The sequence below is a fragment of the Rhinoraja longicauda genome, chromosome 32 (genome assembly GCF_053455715.1).
Source record: "Rhinoraja longicauda isolate Sanriku21f chromosome 32, sRhiLon1.1, whole genome shotgun sequence".
Taxonomy (NCBI): domain Eukaryota; kingdom Metazoa; phylum Chordata; class Chondrichthyes; order Rajiformes; family Arhynchobatidae; genus Rhinoraja; species Rhinoraja longicauda.
Genome location: NC_135984.1, coordinates 9,025,656 through 9,047,257, shown reverse-complemented (window position 1 = coordinate 9,047,257; position 21,602 = coordinate 9,025,656). Strand labels below are relative to the sequence as shown.

Genomic DNA, 21,602 nt, shown 5'->3' with positions numbered 1-21,602 from the left:
ACCCATTTAGGCTGAAGAAGGGTCTCGACCCGAAACGTCACCCATTCCTTCTCTCCAGAGATGCTGCCCATCCCACTGAGTTACTCCAGCATTTTGTGTCTACCTTCGAAGAACAGAATACGTTGGGAGATGGAAAAAATCAAACACCACTGAGCCACTTTACATCTATGCGAGATTCTATCGAGTAGCAAATGCCTCCCCAGGTGCTGCTTCCTAAGTTGGAAGTGAATGTTCTCATTCACCCTTGGGTGGAGATTTCAGTAACGGTACGCACCATCACTGTGACAGTTAAAGCAGGCAGTTTTACAGTTTAACTACCGCAAACCTCCATGAAATGGTAGCGCGTCAGCTGCCTGGCAGATTTATTTTTGTTCCCCATCGCGGTTCTCAATTGCCTTCACTCGCAGTTTGCTATCCCAACAGATACATTGCAGCAAGCGACGGGCACAAATTGTTTCCGGCCTAAAACATCGGCTGTGTATTTCCTCCACAGATGCTGCCTGACCCATTTAGCTCTTCCAGCACTTTGTGATTTGCTCTAGATTCCAACACCTGCAGTTCCTTGTGTCTCCAACATTCTAGCCTTATTACAAGCCTTTTTGACCAAGGTGTCGGCCACATGAATAGGAAGGTATTGCTAGGTTTGTAATGGTTGGCCACAGTTGAGCAATTTTGGTCAACAGGCTGAGGAAAGAGATGATCAGACTAGATAGTTCGCAAGGGACAATTACATGGATACCACCAGGGCTGAAGGATTAGAGTTATGAGGAGAAGCTGGCGGATTGGAGTTATTTCTTCCTGTGGGATAATGGAAACTGTGGGGAGTTCAAGTTTAGAAACGTAAATGAAGAGAGGGTGAGCTGAATGGTCATTGTCCATGAACAGAGATATCAAACATTGGAGAATATCGATATTAATTGAGAAAACCATTAGAGGGAAGATAAAACATTTTTTCCCCCTGTGGGTGGTGGGAGGCCGGTACTTAATGCTTGAAAGGGCGGTAGATTCGGAGAGTCTGCTGGTAGGATTAATACTGTGAGCCTTCACTTTATCCATGGTCTTCATCATGATCATTTGTTGTCTAATCCACAAACACTGCCAGTATATTACCTCAAATCCCATCTATTTGTCATTTTATTTAATAAATTTGAGTAAATGGATTGTCTCAGATGCATTCCCATATTAAATAAGAACAATGCTGTGGAATGTGCTCAATGAAGAGGAAGGAGCTCGCAGCATGCATGCACGCCCTGATGTTGGTAGACCTGCTGCCTCACATGGCCAGAAACCCGGGTTCCATCCTGACCTCAGGTGCTATCTGTGCGGAGTTTGCACATTCTCCCTCTGACCGCATGGGCTTCCTCCGGGTGCTCGTGTTTCTTCCAACATCCCAAAGATGTGCGAATTTGTAGGTTCATTGGCCCCTGCAAATTGCCCTAAGTGTGTAGGGAGTGGTTGCAAAAATGGGATAAGAACTAGTATGAATGGGTGCTCGATGTTCAGCGTGGACTCAGTGGGCCGAAGGGCTTGTTTCCATGCTGTATCTCTAAACTAAACTAAAAACTGACAGGTATCCATCCGCTCCACAGATGTTGCCTGAGTTACTCCAGTATTTTGTGTGTTTAGGTTGTGCGTTTTGTGATTGCCAACAAACCTCACTGAAGATTTTAGGTTGGATATATATCGTATATATTTTTGCAATTGCAGGGCCATGGGGAAAGTGTTGAAGTGGGGAAACTAATTGTAAAGACCTTTGCAGACAGGGAGACAGTGTACTCTTCTTTAATTTGATTTCAGATTGAAGAAACATATTACCAGAAATTCAATGAAGGAAATCACGAGGAACAAAAGAAATAATTTAGGATTTTGTTCCCAATTAACTAAATCGCATAAATGAAACAAGCTGTTCTCAGTCACACACACATTCAGGGACATGCAGAAACTGCGCGTACACCATATAAAGGAAGACTCATCTGCTTACACCAGAATGACAATAATGGATTTATTTTGAAAAGAACTGAGTGCTGGAATGACTCAGCGGGTCAGGCAGCATCTCTGGAGAATAGATAGGTGACGTTTTGGGGTTTTATGTTGGGACTCTTCTTCAGACTGATTGGGAGGGGGGGTGGGTAGGAGGGGTGGGGAGGGAGTAATAAACCTGGGAGAGAGAAGAAACAGGACAAAGTGGCAGCTAATAGGTGGACACAGGCAAGGTAGATTGTTGGAACAAAGGCCAGAGATAAAAGCAGTAGGTGTGAGACAGACGGGTGGAAGAGTTGCAAATTGTGAAGCCAGAGGAAAGAGTGTAGGAGGAAGGGGAGGGGAGAAATAGGTGAGAATACAATTGGGACACAGGAAAGGGGAGGATTCATTCTGTATGGACTGATAGACACAAGTAATTGGACGAGTTGCATTGTAGTTAAGAGAGATTAAATACATTTTGAAAGCAAAGACCAAGTAAAAGATTTCAATACCCTTAAAGAAGATTTTTAATTCCACTAATCATGTCAATAATCTAAATCTTATTGCTGTCAAGTCTATGCTCTCATTACTGCAAAAACATCAAAACATTTCCTAACTGTGAAACTATTGGTGAGCATGGTTTATTTTCATGAATTCATTGCCCGACAAAGCACAAGATTGAGGCCCAGCGCAAATTGGAGGAGCAGCATCTCATATTTCGCTTGGGCAGTTTACACGCCGGTATGAACATTGACTTCCTAACTTCAGATACTTCCTCTGTCCCTCTCTTTCCCCTCCCCCTTCCCAGTTCTCCCACTGCCTTCCTGTCTCCTACTACATCCTATCTTTGTCCCGCCCCCTCCCCTGACATCAGTCTGAAGAAGGGTCTCGACCCGAAATGTCACCCATTCCTTCTCTCCTGAGATGCTGCCTGACCCGCTAAGTTACTTCAGCATTTTGTGTCTACCTTCGATTTGAACCAGCATCTGCAGTTATTTTCCTAGACACCATCCTTTATCGTTTGAGCTCCCTTCGTCAAACAATACATTCACTGGCACATTTTGATAAGCAATTCAGTGCTTGTTCTGAGCATTGATTTAGTGGTGAAGCATTTGTGTTCTGTGTTACAGAAACGGCAGGAGTTTCTTAATCACAATAATCATCAAACTAAAAAGGAAAGTAGCCTCAGTTTAAGCAGGTGGGGAATGCACAGAGTATTTTGCCCAGGGTAGGGGAATCAAAGACCAAGGGCAGAGAAGATAAAGATTGAATAGGAACCTGATAAACAGCTTTTTCATTCAGAGGGTGATGGGTCGATGGAACGAGCTGCCTGAGGATGTAGTTTAGGCATGTACAATAACAATATTTAAAAGACATTTGGACAGGGAGAGTTTTAGTCTCCATATCAATGAGATCCATATAATGTATGTACCATTAAGGGACTGCTACAAAGATTCACTGGCTTGAAATAGACCGGAACTGTATTCTCCAGCATTTCGAAGAATAGGAGGACATCTCATCAGAATTCATGCAATCCTTGATGGGCTTGGCTGGCTCAGTGGGAGGATGTCGGCCTTAACTGAGCCGTCTTTGTCAGGGAGGACAGTTCAAGATTTAGGCATTTTAAGGACAGAGATGGGAAATTTCTTCACTCAAAGAGCAGTGAAACTTTGCAATTGTCTAGAGGCTAGAGGTGGCAAATGCTGGAATCTTGAGCAAGAAAATAAAGTGCTGGATGAACTCTCCTGTCCGGCAGCATCTGTGGAGGGAATAGATAGGTGCTGTTTCAGGTCTGGACCCTTCTTTCAGACTGCTCTGAAATGTTGTCTGTTCATTCCCTCCACAGATGCTGCCTGACCCATTGAGCTTCTCCAGCACTTTGTTTTTTTTGCTTTGCAATTGTCTACTCTATTATAGACAATGGACAATTGGTGCAGGAGTAGGCCATTCGGCCCTTCGAGCCAGCTCCACCATTCAATCTGATCATGGCTGATCATTCTCAATCAGTACCCCGTTCCTGCCTTCTCCCCATACCCCCTGACTCTGCTATCCTTAAGAGCACTATCTTGCTCTCTCTTGAATGCATTCAGAGAATTGGCCTCCACTGCCTTCTGAGGCATATTCCTTTATGTTCATCTGACATAGGAATTGATATATTTCTGAGCATTAAAATATGGAGATATAAAAAAAGCTTCAAGGGGATATTGACAGGCTGTATGTGGACAATCATGATTTTAATGACTAATCGAGCAGGGTTAGAGGGCCAAAGGCACCACCACCACTGCTGCTAATTCTTATGTTCTCAACAGGTAATTTTCCTAGTGAAACGATCTATCCATTCACCTGAAGCAGTCAGCTTGTCAGGCAGCATCTGCGGGCCAGAATTGAGGATACTTCATCAAAACTGTGATGAAGACAAAAGTGAGAAGGCAAGTATGTTTTGAAGAGAGGAGGAGATGGGGGGAATAGTGGGAATGTCTGTGATCATATGCACACCCAAGTTGTTTCAGGTTGTACTCAATTCTTTTATTTTCCCCAACGATTATGTTGAAGGAATGGGGGGAAAAAAGCATTCTTTGGTTGTGTGTGCTGCATGTATATGACATCCACTGACATCCACACATTCATTCTTCCAATGTACTGGGATGGGCAGACAGGAGTTTGCCAGAGGCAAGTACAGTAACAACATTTAAAAGACACTTGGGCAGGTACATGGATGGGAAAGGTTTCATGGGATATGGGACAAACGCAGGCAAACCCAACTACCATAGATGGGGCACCTTGGTGGCATGGATAAGTTGGGCTGTTTTGTACTGTATGACTCTATGGCACTATGACGTAGAGAGAGTCATAGATTGATACAGTGTGGAAACAGACCCTTCGGCCCAACTCACCCACACCGGCCAACAATGTCCCAGCTACCCTAGTCCCACTTGCCTGTGCTTGGTCCATAACCCTCCAAATCTGTCCTATCCATGTCCTATGCATCTTACTTGCATTCAGGGCCAGCAGTCAAAGGCAAATTTCCTCACCAATTTTTCTTGGGACTCTGCAAATACTAATGAACCAAGACGCCCAGAAGGTCAACAGCCCCAAGGCAGACATACGTCTGGTGCTTGTCTTGTTAAAAGGGAAAGAGCAGGCTTCCCACTCTCAGATGATCAAAACTATCTATGAGAAGTGGAGGATATCTTTCACATCCAGCCTGGCATTGTCACATAGGAGATGCTACAGTCAGGGGACCAGGAATCGCAAAGGAACGCTGAACTTTGCAATGACACTGGTGACTTCCATCAAATGAGTAGCTAAAATGATTGAGTAAAGAGAGAAGCATAATACGCTTTCAAATTTCATACAGGGAGCAATTGTCAATGTATGGATGACAATAAATAGAAGTGAGAACTTGAGTAATTTAATATCTAATGTGCAACCACCAAAATCCAATGAGGACTGACAATGAATGTTATAGAACAGCATTCTACAAGTTATCATTCAGCTCAAGGCAATTACTCCTGCGTAATCTCAGTATTGTGTCTGTTTCTCTCCCTCTGTTGTTCGCTGTGTCATGCACACAAAGTAAATGGAAGCTTCAGAACCACCCAGTATTTTCAGTTTGATTACTCCGCCTCACTTCACGCGAGCAGCTCCTAGTTATTAAACATCGTCGTCCGTCCCCCCCGTCGTCCCCCCCATGCAGGGGATTGTCAGTGGGGATGGGAATGATGTAATCTTTACTGTCACCACCTATCAACAGATGGCAATCCTGGGCGGCTGCGAGAGAATAAAACATCACTGCTCGCGCTCAAAATGACAGGAAGGGCGTAAATTATATTACAGTAACATTGAAGAAATGACTTCACTACAAATGGATGTGACTCTGGAAACAGATGTCAATGCTGAAAATCCATGCGCCTCAAATCGGCAATGCTGTCCCGATTGCAAATCCATTCAGCTCAGTCTGTGTGGTCGCTAAAAAATATACAAAATATATCCCCAACTCCTCCGTCCACAGACCCCCCCCCCCCACCCCTCCTACCCGAGCCCCCTATTTTTCCTCTGCATTTCTATTCCCTTCTCCCCATCATCTGATTCTATGTTTCTCTCCCCACTTTCCTTCCTTATCATATTCTATAATTTCCACATCACCTCCGGCCTTGGTTACCATCTCCACCCTTCTCAGCCTCATCTCTCAAGCAACCTCTACTTACCCGGATCCGCCTACCACCTGCCAGGTCTTGCCTCGCCCCTTCGCCTTGCCTCTTTCCACCCACATTCTCCCCACTGGAGAAGGGTCCCAACCCGAAACATTGCCTGTCCATTCCCCCCCCCCCCCCCCCCCCGCAGATACCACCTGTGCCGCTGAATTTCTCCAGCACCATACTATGGTGCAAAACATAATGATTGTTTGGGAAGGAACTTCAGATGCTGGTTTAAATGGAAGATAGGCACAAAATGCTGGAGTAACTCAGCGGGATAGGCAGCATCTCTGGAGAGAAGGAATGGGCGATATTTTGGGTCGAGACCCTTCTGCACTAAAATACAAGGATAATGATGAGGGTTGCTAATGTGTAATTATTGTTGGACCTTAATAGAAAATGCACAACACGGAAAAAATAACTTCCCCAGGAGACTAAGGAAGTTCAGCATGTCTCCAATGACTCTTACAAACCTCTGCAGATGCACCAGAGAAAGTAGACCATGGGGTTGCATCATTGCTTGGTTTGGGAATAGCTCTGCCCAAGACCACAAGAAATTGCAGAGAATTGTGGATTCAGCCCAGTCCATCACACAGACGTGACTCCCCACCATTGACTCCATTTGCACTTCACTTTCCTACCTCAGGAAAGCAGCCAACCTAATCAAAGACCTTTTTGCACCCCAGTCATTCCTTCTCCCCCCACTCTTTCCCGTTGGGCAAAAGATAGAAAAGCTTGAAAGCCATTGACATCAGATTCAAAAACAGCTTCTTCCCCACTGTTATCAGACTGCTGAACGCTCCTCCCACATGCTGGGGTACAGTCCCAATCTTCCAACCTACCTCATTGCAGACGCTCTCTGACTCTACAGCGTTGTAACACTATATTCTACACTGGTATTCTTCCTCGACCGTAGAACCAGCCAATCCCCATCGACCAACACTCTCCTCCGCCTAGCAGAGCTGGTTCTTACCCTCAACAACTTCTCCTTTGACTCCTCCCACTTCCTCCAAACCAGAGGCGTAGCTATGGGCACTCGCATGGGCCCTAGCTACGCCTGTCTCTTTGTCGGGTACGTCGAACAATCCCTGTTCCAGACGTACACTGGCCCCATCCCCGAACTCTACCTCCGCTACATCGACGACTGCATTGGTGCCACCTCTTGCACCCATGCAGAACTCACTGACTTCATACACTTCACCTCCAATTTCCATCCTGCCCTTAAATATACCTGGACTATCTCTGACATCTCCCTCCCGTTTCTGGAGCTCACCATCTCCATCACAGGAGACAGACTAGTGACGGACATTTACTACAAGCCCACCGACTCGCACAGCTATCTGGACTACACTTCTTCCCACCCGGTCCTCTGCAAAAAGTCTATCCCCTACTCCCAATTCCTCCGTCTACGCCGCATCTGCGCCCGGGATGAGGTGTTTCAGACTAGGGCTTCCGAGATGTCCTCGTTCTTCAGAAAACGGGGCTTCTCCTCCTCCATTATAGATGAGGCTCTCACTAGGGTCTCTTCTACATCCCGCAGCTCCGCTCTTGCTCCCCCTCCCCACACTCGCAACAAGGACAGGATCCCCCTCATTCTCACCTTCCACCCCACCAGCCAGCGGATCCAACATATCATCCACCAACATTTCCGTCACCTACAACGGGACCCCACCACTAGCCATATCTTCCCATCCCCTCCCCTCTCTGCGTTCCGCAGAGACCGTTCCCTCCGCAACTCCCTGGTCCACTCGTCCCTTCCTACCCAAACCACCCCAACCCCGGGCACTTTCCCTTGCAACCGCACGAGATGCAACACCTGTCCCTTTACCTCCCCCCTCAACTCCATCAAAGGACCCAAACAGTCTTTCCAGGTGAGACAGAGGGTCACCTGCACCTCCTCCAACCTCATCTATTGCATCCGCTGCTCTAGATGTCAACTTATTTATATCGGCGAAACCAAGCGCAGGCTCGGCGATCGCTTCGCTGAACACCTGCGCTCGGTCCGCATTAACGCAACTGATCTCCCGGTGGCCCAGCACTTTAACTCCCCCTCCCATTCCCAGTCTGACCTCTCTGTCATGGGCCTCCTCCAGTGCCATAGTGAGGCCCGCCAGAAATTGGAGGAACAGCACCTCATATTTCGCCTGGGCAGTTTGCAGCCCAGTGGTATGAACGTCGACTTCTCCAACTTTAGATAGTTCCTCTGTCCCTCCCTTCCCCTCCTCCTTCCCAGATCTCCCTCTATCTTCCTGTCTCCACCTATATCCTTCCTTTGTCCCACCCCCGACATCAGTCTGAAGAAGGGTCTCGACCCGAAACGTCACCCATTCCTTCTCTCCCAAGATGCTGCCTGACCTGCTGAGTTACTCCAGCATTTTGTGAATAAATCGATTTGTACCAGCATCTGCAGTTATTTTCTTATATTCTTCTTTATTCAACTGGATATACAAACCAAAAACAGAACATTTTGGAAATGCTCAACATGGCACCAATCAGATGAAATCCAATGCTTGTGTTTTAAATCACGTTTTATCTCACAGAGAGTTAATTTAATGAGAACTTGTCGTGAAAGACCTGGGTAGAGTAGAGTGGAGAGCATGTTTCCACTAGTGGGAGAGTTGAGAACCAGAGGCCACAGCCTCAGGATAAAAGAACGTACCTTTATTCTCTGCCTCAGAAGGCAGTGGAGGCCAATTCTCTGAATGCATTCAAGAGAGAGCTAGATAGAGCTCTTATGAATAATAATAATAATAATAATGCATTTTATTTATATAGCGCTTTTCATATACTCAAAGACGCTTTACAGAGATTTTGAGAACATAGGGAAATTAATAAATAGATAAATAAGTAAATAAATAAATGAACAGAGAAAGGAGACAGAAGGTGAGGTGACCTTCAGTGGTTGAAGGCAGTACTGAACAGGTGAGACTTCAGTAATGTTTTGAATATGGTGAGTGTGGAGGAGTCTCTAACGTTTTGGGGTAGTGAGTTCCATAGGGTGGGAGCAGCGATGGAGAAAGCCCTGTCCCCCGAGGATCTGAGTTTGGTCCGGATGTGGGGGGATAGGAGATTGGCAGCGGCAGAGCGGAGGGTGCAGGTGGGAGTGTGCCTGTGGATAGCGGAGTCAGGGGGTATGGGGAGAAGGCAGGAACGGGGTACTGATTGAGAATGGTCAGCCATGATCACATTGAATGGCGGTGCTGGCTCGAAGGGCCGAATGGCTTTCTCCTGCACCTATTGTCTATTGTCTATTTAGAAAGGAGATGAGGAGGAATTTCTTTAGACAGAAGGTGGTGAGTTTGTGGAATTTATTGCCACAGAAGGCTGTGGAGGCCAAGTCAATGGATATTTTTATGACTGAGATTGATAGATTCTTGATTAGTGCAGGTTTCAGGGGTTATTTATGGGGAGAAGGCGGTAGAATGGGGTTGGCCCCACTTTGCGCTACTGGGAAGAACATAGAACAGTGTGGCACAGGAAGAGGCCCTTTGGCCCACAATGTTTGTGTCCAACCTGATCTCATCAACCTGAAGATGATCCATATCCTTCTATTCCCTGCACTTCCACGTGCCTATCTAAAAGCACCGCTATCATATCCGCCTCCACCACCACCTCTGCCAATGCATTCCAGGCCCCCACTACTCTCTGTGTAAATAAATTGCCCCGCAATAGACAATAGACAATAGACAATAGGTGCAGGAGTAGGCCATTCGGCCCTTTGAGCCAGCACCACCATTCAATGTGATCATGGCTGATCATTCTCAATCAGTACCCTGTTCCTGCCTTCTCCGCATACCCCCTGACTCCGCTATCCTTAAAGAGCTCTATCTAGCTCTCTCGTGAATGCATTCAGAGAATTGGCCTCCACTGCCCTCTGAGGCAGAGAATTCCACAGATTTACAACTCTCTGACTGAAAAAGCTTTTCCTTATCTCCGTTCTAAATGACCTACCCCTTATTCTTAAACTGTGGCCCCTGGTTCTGGACTCCCCCAACATTGGGAACATGTTTCCTGCCTCTAACGTGTCCAACCCCTTGATAATCTTACATGTTTCGATAAGATCCCCTCTGATCTTTCTAAATTCCAGTGCACGTCTCCATGAAACTTTCCCCCTCTCACCTTGGTGCTTTCCTGAAAAAATAATCAGTGAAGAGTGTATCTACTGTGTGACAGGTAGATGAGACTGTGATTGGTGATGAGCCATGCACTGATGCTCTGTTCTTGCAGGTGGGAGCGTTGTTGGGATTCTGAGACTTTGGGGAAAAAATAACAAAAAAAACCAGAAACTGCCAAAGGAAAATCATTTAATACTCTATTGGTTTCGCTACCAAAGAGATTTCAAAGCCAGCAAAGTGAGTAATTGGTAACTGTCAGTGTGACTAATACGGGTCGTATGTGTTACTTGTTTTTAGTTTAAAGCAAGTCCCAAGCCAAAGCTTTGGAGGAGACATCCGAGAGAAGAGAAAATAAGGTGGACAAGAAACATTCCTCTGTAATACAGACTTAACAGCAACAACCTTACAGAAAGAGCATTCATTAGCCATGGACGAACAGCAGTGAAAAAGCCATGTTCTGACATGCTCACACATAAACAGATTAGGATTTTCCATTATTGGTAGAAACAGAAAATTGGATTGAGGAAAAACTTCGACAAATTTAAGCCGATCTAATTTCAGCTTCATTCCTGCAGATGGGCTTGTTTTATGGGTTGTGTTGTTGTTTTTTGAGCGAACACATACCTGCGAAATAAATGTAATCGGCAGCTTTGTGGTCCCTTGGGTTAAAGTGGGAGAGTGGCTTTAGCACCAACAGTGTGGGATATTAGATGTGGCTCCACAGATGTGGTCTTGTCTGATTTCATTGCGTTTGTTGGAACGGACAATGTTCTCAGATTACAAAACCAGGTTAACGGCTGAACCTTTCCCTTTTAAGAACCGGTCTCCCCAATTGATATAAACATGTATCAAGAGAGAAAGAGCCCAAACTTCACATTATTTTCGTAGAAATACAAATCAAATCAAAAGAAGCAGACATCGAAAAATTGATTGGAAGACAGATAGAAAAGTTAGAACAAAAAGCTTTACACCTCGAGCTGGGCATGACTGAAAATATTTGCCCCACTGAACACTGGGGACGGCTCGATTGCAATTATGTATTGTCTTTCCGCTGACTGGTTAGCACGCAACAAAAGCTTTTCACTGTACCTCGGTACACGTGACAATAAACTAAACTAAAAATATTTCCTTGTAGAACAGCACGGAGGTAGCCCCTGGCTGTCCAGTTGTGAATCTCCACAGTGATGCCTCTGGGCAGCAGGTAGCAGTGATGTGAACTGTCCAGGAAGGGAAGGTCAAACAGCACTGGACTCTGTTCCACCAGGCAGTGCTGAGGGGCAATCCAATGGCACCATTGGACGTGCCACCTGTGAAATCAGATGTAAGACTGCTCTTTCAAGATGGTGGAAATGACCCAGTGATCCAATGGCATTTTCCAAAGTAGTCCTTGGTCTCAAAATCAACATTTATCCCTCAGGCTTTGACTGGAATTATCACCTTGCAACCTGTGGCAGCTTGCAGTGTGCAAAGTGGTCACCACATTTCCAATGTTACAAAGATGATGCCTGTCACAGACTAATGGAGAATGTATAACATTCGCACAGAGGCCATTGAGTGATGAACGTCACTTGCGGCTGGCTCTCGTATATGTCCAGTCAGATCCAAAAGTACGATTGTAGCCAATCTGACATATCATCTCAACAAATAAAAGGGAAACTATAATGAGAGCATTTGCATGTTTTTGTCCTTTAAATTTCTTTTGAAATAAAAACGCCTGCCTGATCTGCAGGTCCTGAAATACATCCTGAATTATGTGATAGGCGGTCCCTTCTGGGTAAATATTTATGCCACACTCCCTTCTCCCCCTCGCCACTCTGTGCCAACAAGCCCCAACTTTCGCTGAGTCAACAGGTTGAGGTATTCTCTGCTTTCTTATGATAGATCTCATGGCATAGTTTCAAAGAACAGCAGGGAACATCTCCAGGAGTGATAGAGTCATGAATCACACGGCACAGGAACAAGCCCTTCAGCCCAAAGATAATAGAGCAGAGCAAGATAGACCACTCGACCCTAAAAACCGTAGTATGTCATGGCACCATTTTAGTAGGCAGTAACTTGCAGAAACATTTTTTTTTAAATCTGAGAATTGATAGATGAGATATTTTCTACATGTTTATGGTATCATCACACATATTGTTCCCCCAAAACACTGATTAAACTACGAGAGGCAGAGCGTACGGCAGGTTTTGCTTACTAAAATGGCGGACGTTCCGCTCCTTTGCGTACTACATTTCAGTATACGCAATTTCAGCGGAGTGGTTCATCTTGTTCCTCTAGTATCTTTGTTTCAGCCCAACTCATTTGTACTATCCAAGATGCTCCATCTCAGCTATATCCATTTGCCCATGTTTGGCCCATATCCCTCTAAACCTTTCCGATCCATATACCTGTCCAAGTGTCTTTTAAATGCTGTTTATAGCACAGTATCTGATGTTACGATCTTTCCGCAGGGTCCAATATTTATTCCTACATCAGCAGAACAGATGATCAGGTCACCATCTTGTTGGTGATTGAGGGCCTACGCACACACTGTTTGCCATGTTCCTGACAACACCAAACACTTTAAAAGTATTTCAAACACTGCCAAGGGCTTCCAGAGGTTGTAAGAGGGATGTTCGCCTTTCTTCATTCTGTTGAAATGAAACATTTGACAGGGTGCCTTCACTTTTTATCGTTTTAATGATGGTCTCTGTAAGACTTTTGGATAGGCAGATATCCACCCAGAGATGGAAGGGAAAAGCTCCCTCTGAACAGTCCAGGATTGACATATTTTCTGGCAGATTCTTTTCTGAAGATCTGTAGTGTAAATATCACAGCTACATGAGTTCAGAGTTTTCTGAGATTGCTCTGATAATGCCATCTGCATACACGGGCTGACAGATATCCCTTCAATACATCCTCCACCTGAAGCTCGTCAAAAGCGCTAATTATCTGGTTACACAATAAAAAAAAAACTTTTTATCTAAAAGGCGAAGATGTGGTGGCATTGCAAGCAAGTAATCTCTTGCAATCTATTGCAAATTAGCAGGACAGCAAAGTATGCAAATTTGTACAGAAAGTTTAGAAAACTCAGAAACAATTATATGCATGTATGTGTAAGTGTAGGTGTGTGCATGTTAGTATGTGTGTGCGTGAATAGCAGAGGTAGATCAAAGGATGGAATGTACTTGCATTTATGAGTGTGCATTTATTTACACTGTTGTATATATGCACACCTATGTTTGGGCTTGTTTATGCAGAGTATGAGTACACACTTCTCTGTGTGTCTGCATTATTATGTTGATTTCGGTTTAGAGGCTTAAATATACAACACGGATCAGGCCCTTCGGCACACCAAGACCGCACCGACCAGCGGTCCCCGCACATTAACACTGGGGACAATTTATACCAAGCCAATTAACCTACAAACCTGTATGTCTTTGGAGTGTGGGAGGAAACCGAAGTTCGTGGATAAAACCCACACGATCACAGGGAGAACGTGCAAACTTCGTACAGTCACGCACCCGTAGCCAGGATCGAACCCGGGTCAATGGTGTTGTAAGCTCTGTAAGGCAGCAACTCTATCGCAGCACCACAGTGCCGCCCATACTTTAGTGCACACATGTATTCATGCGTGTGTTCTTTTATGCACATGTCTGCGCATGTATTAGTGTGTGTGTATATATATATATATATATATATATATATATATATAAGAAAATAACTGCAGATGCTGGTACAAATCGATTTATTCACAAAATGCTGGAGTAACTCAGCAGGTCAGACAGCATCTCGGGAGAGAAGGAATGGGTGACGTTTCGGGTCGTCACGTCACCCATGGGTGACCCGAAACGTCACCCATTCCTTCTCTCCCGAGATGCTGCCTGACCTGCTGAGTTACTCCAGCATTTTGTGTATATATATATATATATATATATATATATGAGATTCCACACACACACATGCACACACACATATATATATATGAGATTCCACACACACACACACACATACATATATATATGTATATATGTATATATACACACATATATATATACACACATATATATGTATATATGTATATATACACACATATATATATACACACACACTTATGTGTGTGTACATATATGTTTGTGTGTGTGTGCATGCATGTGTGTGTAATCTTACACACATATATATATATACACTCAAATGTGTGTATTTATATATATGTGTGTGTGTGTGTGTGTGTAGATATGTGTGTGTGTGTGTGTGTGTGTGTGTGTGTGTGTGTGTGTGTGTGTGTGTGTGTGTGTGTGTGTGTGTGTGTGTGTGTAGATGTGTGTGTGTGTGTGTGTGTGTGTGTGTGTGTGTGTGTGTGTGTGTGTGTGTGTGTGTGTGTGTGTGTGTGTGTGTGTGTGTGTGTGTGTGTGTGTGTGTGTGTGTGTAGATATATGTGTGCGTGCGTGTATGCGCATGAATGTATGTGTATATGTGTGTGTGTGGAATCCCACATGGGAAAACTAAATAAAGTTTGATTTAGTTACTTGTTCGACATGAGTCAATGCAAACTCACTTGGGAGCAATTTGATCTGCCTGTGCTATATCATCCCCAGCACGACTACATTTCAATATTCCTGGCACAGATTCAAAGAGAAAAAAAACTGAAATCCACAAATTATAGACCCGCATTGCAAAAATGTTGAATTTAAAATTGAAACTACATGGAAATTATCAATATTTATACACGGAGAGAATGTGTCACACCTGATTATTAAGCAGCTTGAGTGGCATCTGGTTAGAAACCAGTAATACTTGTTACTACACATTTGTTGTGCCTTAATAGACCCTTTAAGCACCAGGAGTTACCTGACTGCATGAAAATCACGATCACTGAGGCAGCAATGTTTCATCTCAGATTCTCTCGAGTTCATTGAAGTGCCAATACGTGGAATTCTCGTGTCTTTTGGCAAACCCCGGAAAACCTGAGAGCTTCAGACTTGTGATCTCTTTGTGGGAAGCTCGGCCGACAGAGAGTGACGCAAAAAATGCATCACTCTGGCTTCCCCCAACAGGTCAAACCACAGACACTGGCCCCTTGTCAGACCCACCAATTAGAACATGGAAAGGATGGGTTCAACTGCACGTCACTATGGTAACCTTCCATATCTGGAGCCATTTTGGGGCAGGACCAGAACAAATTGGTGCCAGCAGCCATTAAGATTCACTTCACTTTCCCAATTAGTTATTGCTGATGCAGGAGCACTTACTCAAGACAATTAAAGGCCCTGTCCCAGTTAGGCATTTTTTAAGGCGACTGCCGGCGACTGTCATAGCAGGTCGCCGAAAAACCGGTGACTGGACCCCCCCCTACGACAATGTCTACGACAAGCTACAACAACCTACCACCTAGTCGACGTCAAGCTACCGACAACCAGCGACCCAATCGTCGCAAGTAGAAGGTCCACTTACGACCGCACCTACGTCAACCTACCACCACAGAGGCGATAACCTACGACAACCGAAGTCAACCTATGTCCACCCGCGACAAGCAATGACCCTGAAGACTGAAGACAACTGAAGACAATTCACGTTTCACCCACTTTCCCCATAAAAGTGTGTGTACGGTTCGGGTTTCCAATCATTCTGCATCATGACTATTTGAAAGTGATGCCATGAGAAACTACTCTGAAATACCATAACTTCATACATCAATTTTCCGTCAAAATGTCAAGAATTTCCTTTATTGATATACAAACAACATTTTTAAAGAGGTTGATAAGAACATACAACAGTGCATACAAAAAATATTGTAATAAACGTCAATAAATTTCAATAAACTTCAAACTTTAAAATTCAAAACATTAAACAGAATACAAGTGCAAAAACATGCAAAACCTAACATCATTTATGGACACATTACACTGATGGATTTATTCACAAAATGCTGGAGTAACTCAGCAGGTCAGGCAGCATCTCGGGAGAGAAGGAATGGGCGACGTTTCGGGTCGAGACCCTTCTTCAGACTGCTGTCAGGGGGGCAGGACAAAGGAAGGATATAGGTGGAGACAGGAAGATAGAGGGAGAACTGGGAAGGGGGAGGGGGGGTGGGGAAGGGAGGGAGGGGAAGGGAGGGAGGGGAAGGGCGGGTGGGGTGGGGAGGGGAGCGGGGGGGGGGAGGGGAGGGTGCTGCACCAATCCAGGAGAGGTTTGGGCCCAATGGGTCCACTTGGCCTAGTTCCTCTGTCCCTCTCTTCCCCTCCCCCTTCCCAGTTTTCCCTCTATCTTCCTGTCTCCACCTATATCCTTGCTTTGTCCCACCCCCCTGACATCAGTCTGAAGAAGGGTCTCAACCCGAAACGTCACCCATTCCTTCTCTCCTGAGATGCTGCCTGACCTGCTGAGTTACTCCAGCATTTTGTGAATAAATACCTTCGATTTGTACCAGCATCTGCAGTTATTTTCTTATATTGCACTGATGGATGATCAGATCAAGTCCACAGTTGGAATTCGCCAAAGTCAGCACCGGCGACAACCTTAATCACCTGGCAACAACCTGGCGAGAACCTACTTCACCAGGCGACAACCTGGCGACAACCTACGACAGCGCCCACGTCAGGAGACATCAAGCTACGCTCATTTGCGTCAAACCAACAGTCGGCGAAAAATTTCAAGCCTTCACAAAATCCAGCGACGACCAGAATAACGCTACGACTCTTTGGAGACGACTCACGACCATGCTCGGGACACCCCGGTGACCGTGCGGCGACAGCCTAGTCGCCTGTAGTCGTGTAAAAAATCGCCGAACTGGGACAGGGCCTTAACTTCCCAACCACTTAAAGAGGATGTTAGAGCCTGGGCCTGGGAACCTTCAACTCATCCTTCCAATAAGTTGGTAAACATTATGGAATGTCCAATGCAAGGCACCCTGTACATGGACGATGTCACTGTCTACCTTGGATCCAGGTCAGCCTGCAGCTTGGTCAGTATCTGCGACCAGTTTGCGTTGGCATCAGGAGATGGAGTCAAACACAGGAATAGCCAGGCCATGGTCTTCAGCAATTAGCCAGACCCGTCCGATAGTCTGCAGGTGCTGGGCATCTGGCTGGGAGGGGCAGAGGCATGTAACTGTAATGAACTGGAGAGAGGGCCAAGGTTAGCCTGAAGCTGGGCCTGGCGAGCGGCGCTCCCTCTGGATGGTAGGCAAGAACCCGGTCATCAAGTGCAAGGTGCGCTTGGTGTTGCTGTACAGACGCAAGTGTGGCCCAAACAAGGGGGCACAGTTTAAGAATAAGGGGTAGGCCATTTAGAACAGAGATGAGGAAGAACTTTTTCAGTCAGAGAGTGGTGAAGGTGTGGAATTCTGTGCCTCAGAAGGCAGTGGAGGCCAGTTCGTTGGATGCTTTCAAGAGAGAGCTGGATAGAGTTCTTAAGGATAGCGGAGTGAGGGGGTATGGGGAGAAGGCAGGAACGGGGTACTGATTAAGAGTGATCAGCCATGATCGCATTGAATGGCGGTGCTGGCTCGAAGGGCCGAATGGCCTACTCCTGCACCTATTGTCTATTGTCTATTGTCAAACCTCACTCCCTGCGGCATCATCTCAAGTCCATCTTCATGAAAACAGGCCCTCCGGCCCATCAAGTCCATGCCCACCAACGATCACCCGTACACTGGTTCTATCCGACACGCTCGGGCCAATTTACAGAAGCCAATTAACCTACAAACCGGCACATCTTGGGAGGAAATGAGAGCACCTGCAGAAAGCCCACGCGATCACACCTAGAATAGACAAATTCTGTACAGATAGCACCCACAGTTAGGATCAAACCTGGGTCTCTGCCATTGCAAGGCAACAAGTCAACCCCTCTGGCATTGTGCCGCCCACTCGAGCTGCTTCATCTGTTGATCCAGGATGGGGTGCTGACAACAGGCCACGGTGAACAAGTCCCTCATGTCAAAGGGAAAAGTGTACCCAACATTGCCCTCCTCCTGTTGGCCTCCTGCGTGTATGGCTACATCAAGCTATCTGAAAAAAACAAAATATTGCAAACACCAGTGTCACTACCTGCTGAGGATCACCTTCTCCCTCTGGTTGTGGAGGACGGGTCGAGTCTCATTGCTGCACAATGTCCAAGTCACCTTCAAATGCTGGAATCTCGAGCAAAACACAAAGTGCTGGAGGAACATGGAGGGTCAGGCAGCATCCGTGGAGGAAAATGGACAGACAATGTCTTGGGTCAGGTTCCTTCTTCAGTAGGCGGGAGTAGGGAGGGAGAGAGCTGGAGAAGAGATGTGGGGGCAGGGCAAAGCCTGGCGAGTGATAGGTGGATACAGGTGAGGAGGGGGCTTGATTTACAGATGGATGGAGTACGGGACAAAGGCGAGAGGAGACAAAAGGGTGTCAGATACGAAGAAAAGAGGAGGAGTGCAATGTAAAGCCAGACAGAACTCGACAGACAAAGTTTTGGGTTAGAACTGATTGGAGTAGAGGTGGTGACAGCTGGAAAAGAGATGGGCACAGAAAGGAAGATTTCTGAGAAGCCAGTTGCGAGAGGGCAGGTGTGGCACAGTAACCTGGTGTTGGCTCACTGGCACAGAGGCAGTGGCTGGCAGCTTAACTCTGGGAACATAAGCTGCCAGCCACTGCCGATGTGCCAGTGAGCTAACACCAGGCTACTGTGCAGTTCAAAGACATGGAGCAATTTTAGAGGCAACAGGAGGCAGATTGAATCTCACAAATAACAGAGGGATATTTGTCAGTCAGGTGAATACATTCTGATGGGATACACTGCAGACTAATTATATCCTCACAGTATAACATGTCCATTTGCGTTTGATTCCTCGATATTGTCAAAACTTTCACGTTCAAATCTGTGCAATGACCTTTCTTACAAAATCCTTTTATTGCCTCCACCTCAAAATAATAAAGGAGCCTTTCTTTACATCTTTCTTTATCAGGAAAATACATAAAGAAAGTGCCTTTGGGTTAGTCAGGAGTTGCACCAGACCCGTACAATAATCTCCTCTCTGCAGACCAGCCACGCACAGATTCTGATCCTACACCAGCCTGCCCTGGCTTGAAGAATCTGTCGGTACATCTGAGGGAAGGAAATAATTAATCTGCTGCCTTCGGCCAAGTGCACCCGACCAGAAGTCCATTGCAATTGCGGCAAAAATCACACCCCATATTATCATGGAGATATTTACAGCCACAAACGAGTTTAAATATAAAACAGCTAATAAATAAACTCCGTCTTCCTTACCATTTGTATTCTCTGCAACAAAATGGGAACAATTCACATTAGGAGAAGGGTGCTGGGCCAAATCGTCTGTCCATTTTCCTCCATAGATGCTGTCTGACTCACATGGTTGCCACTGGTGCCTGTGTGGAGCAGTCACGTTCAGATATGGGTTCTGTTCTGTCCCCAGAGGCCATGTTGGGTAGTATGGGCGATATTCCGTCACAGATCTCCTGGTGTGGGCTAACCAGGCAAGTGTCCGGTCCCTGGACACAATCGCAGGCAGTTGTAGCCTGGGTAGCTCAAGGCCATCACAGACCTTGTTGCCAGGTACGGCTGCTCAGGGCAGTCACCAGCCCCCAGAGCAGGTGTGGCCCAACTGGCAATATATCTCATTTAGAGCCTTCAAATTTCTGATCCCCTTCCTCTCCCGCGCCTGCTTGTGAATCAGGGTGGTGGTGTTCTGCCTCACAGGTACTGACGTGCTGTCAACTACATGCCAGCCTGCGTCCATCAATCCCCACACAGTCAAGTACAACTACACTCACCAGTCATTGCTTCTAGTCAGCTTGCCCAGAGTTGATGGGAGACCTAGAGTCTCCCGCATACTTGCTATCTCTTGCCCAATTGGAGGTTAGCAAGTGATAACAAAAGATTCTGGACTGCTTTTCTGGGTTGTACTAGAACGACCCAGGGATGAGGGACTTTAGTTGCAGACACAAGGAACTGCAGATGCTGGCATCTTGAGCAAAATGCAAAAGTGTTGGAGGAACTCAGCAGGTCAGGTAGCATCTGGAAGGAATAGACAGGCATCATTTCAGGTTGGGACCCTTCTTCAGACATCTATGCACAGTTACTTGCACAGACAGCTTAGAGAAGGGGCAATGGAGGTTGGGACAAGATCTGATGGACCGGTTTAAAATCATGAAGAGTGTTGAAAGTAGAGGGAAACTGTTCCTCTTAGTGTCAGGATCAAAAGCGGAGAAGACAGAATGAAGGAGAGAACAAGACTGGCATGAGGAAAATCAGGTGAGGGTCTAGCAGGAGTTATGGTGCCAGAAACAATAACAATTCAACAGGGGATCTTGCATTCTTGTTACATGAAGGGAAATAAATGGCAGGCTGTGAAAGGAGAGGGGGATGACCGTGGGTACATTGTCCTTTCAGAGAGCTGCCATGGATTCAATGGACAGAATGGTCTCCGTTGGTGCTCTGACGTTTCTGTGTGAAGGAGGGAGAGTGCTGAAGCCAGTTCACTCTTATATGACAGGAGGCAGCAGTGTTCTTCTGCAGACAAAATGCTCTAATGCGTTGACAGACCGCTCTAATTTCCAGTGAAGGGAGGGTAGAAAACTTGATTGGACCCTGGGATGAAAGTCCGTACCGTTGAGTGTCCTCAGCAACAATCTGGCGTGAGGCCATCTGGGCAAATGCCCCCGTTCTTAACACTGAGACAGAGCCCTGCTGATCTGGAGGACAATGCAAGGTTGATAAAAGAGGCATGGATAAAAGATATTTCAACACATGAACTTTGATAAGATGAAACTCAGTCAAATGGAGAAAAACAATTTGCTGGGATTATCAGCACATAATGGTGGAATTGTGAAAACCATATTACTGTTACTCGAAGGCTTATACGTTGAAAGGAAAGATTCATGACCACATGGTTTACACGTTCCTTTTAAATTATGATCATAACCTTCCAGCTTTCCTCACTGCCCCACTGCAAGCAGTCACAGCAGTCACTGCTGTATTAATGCTCATTGGACTGAAAAGCTCCCTTTGCTGATGAAACACAAATTACTGCTGGGACTCAGCGGGTCAAGAGGTATCCGTGGAGGAAATGGACGGACGATGTTTTGTCTGGCGAAGGGCCCCGACCTAAAAAGCTACCTGTCCATGTTCCCCAGGGATACTGCCTTACTTGTTGAGTTACTCCAGCATTTTCCATCATAACAGGAACACAAGACATAGAAACCAAAGTAGGTCTTTCAACCTTTGTTCTCTTCCACCATTGTAATAAAATAATTGCTGATCTTTTATCCTAATGTCACTCTCATACACTAACCGGGCATCACTTAATTTGTATGGTAGACAGCAAGCTGACCGGTTGCTTCATGACCTGGTT

General features: G+C 45.8%; 1 long non-coding RNA gene across 1 annotated transcript in view; it reads right to left on the bottom strand.

The window, feature by feature from the left end:
* LOC144608805 (uncharacterized) overlaps positions 1 to 19,614 on the bottom strand; it is a 53,888-nt gene extending 34,274 nt beyond the window's left edge. Inside the window, exons 1-2 of the long non-coding RNA XR_013549238.1 lie at positions 19,499 to 19,614; positions 18,064 to 18,261 (exon numbers count right to left, since the gene is read on the bottom strand). This is a non-coding gene — a long non-coding RNA (uncharacterized LOC144608805). The remainder of the gene's footprint in view (positions 1 to 18,063; positions 18,262 to 19,498) is intronic.
* Positions 19,615 to 21,602: the final 1,988 nt, after the last annotated feature.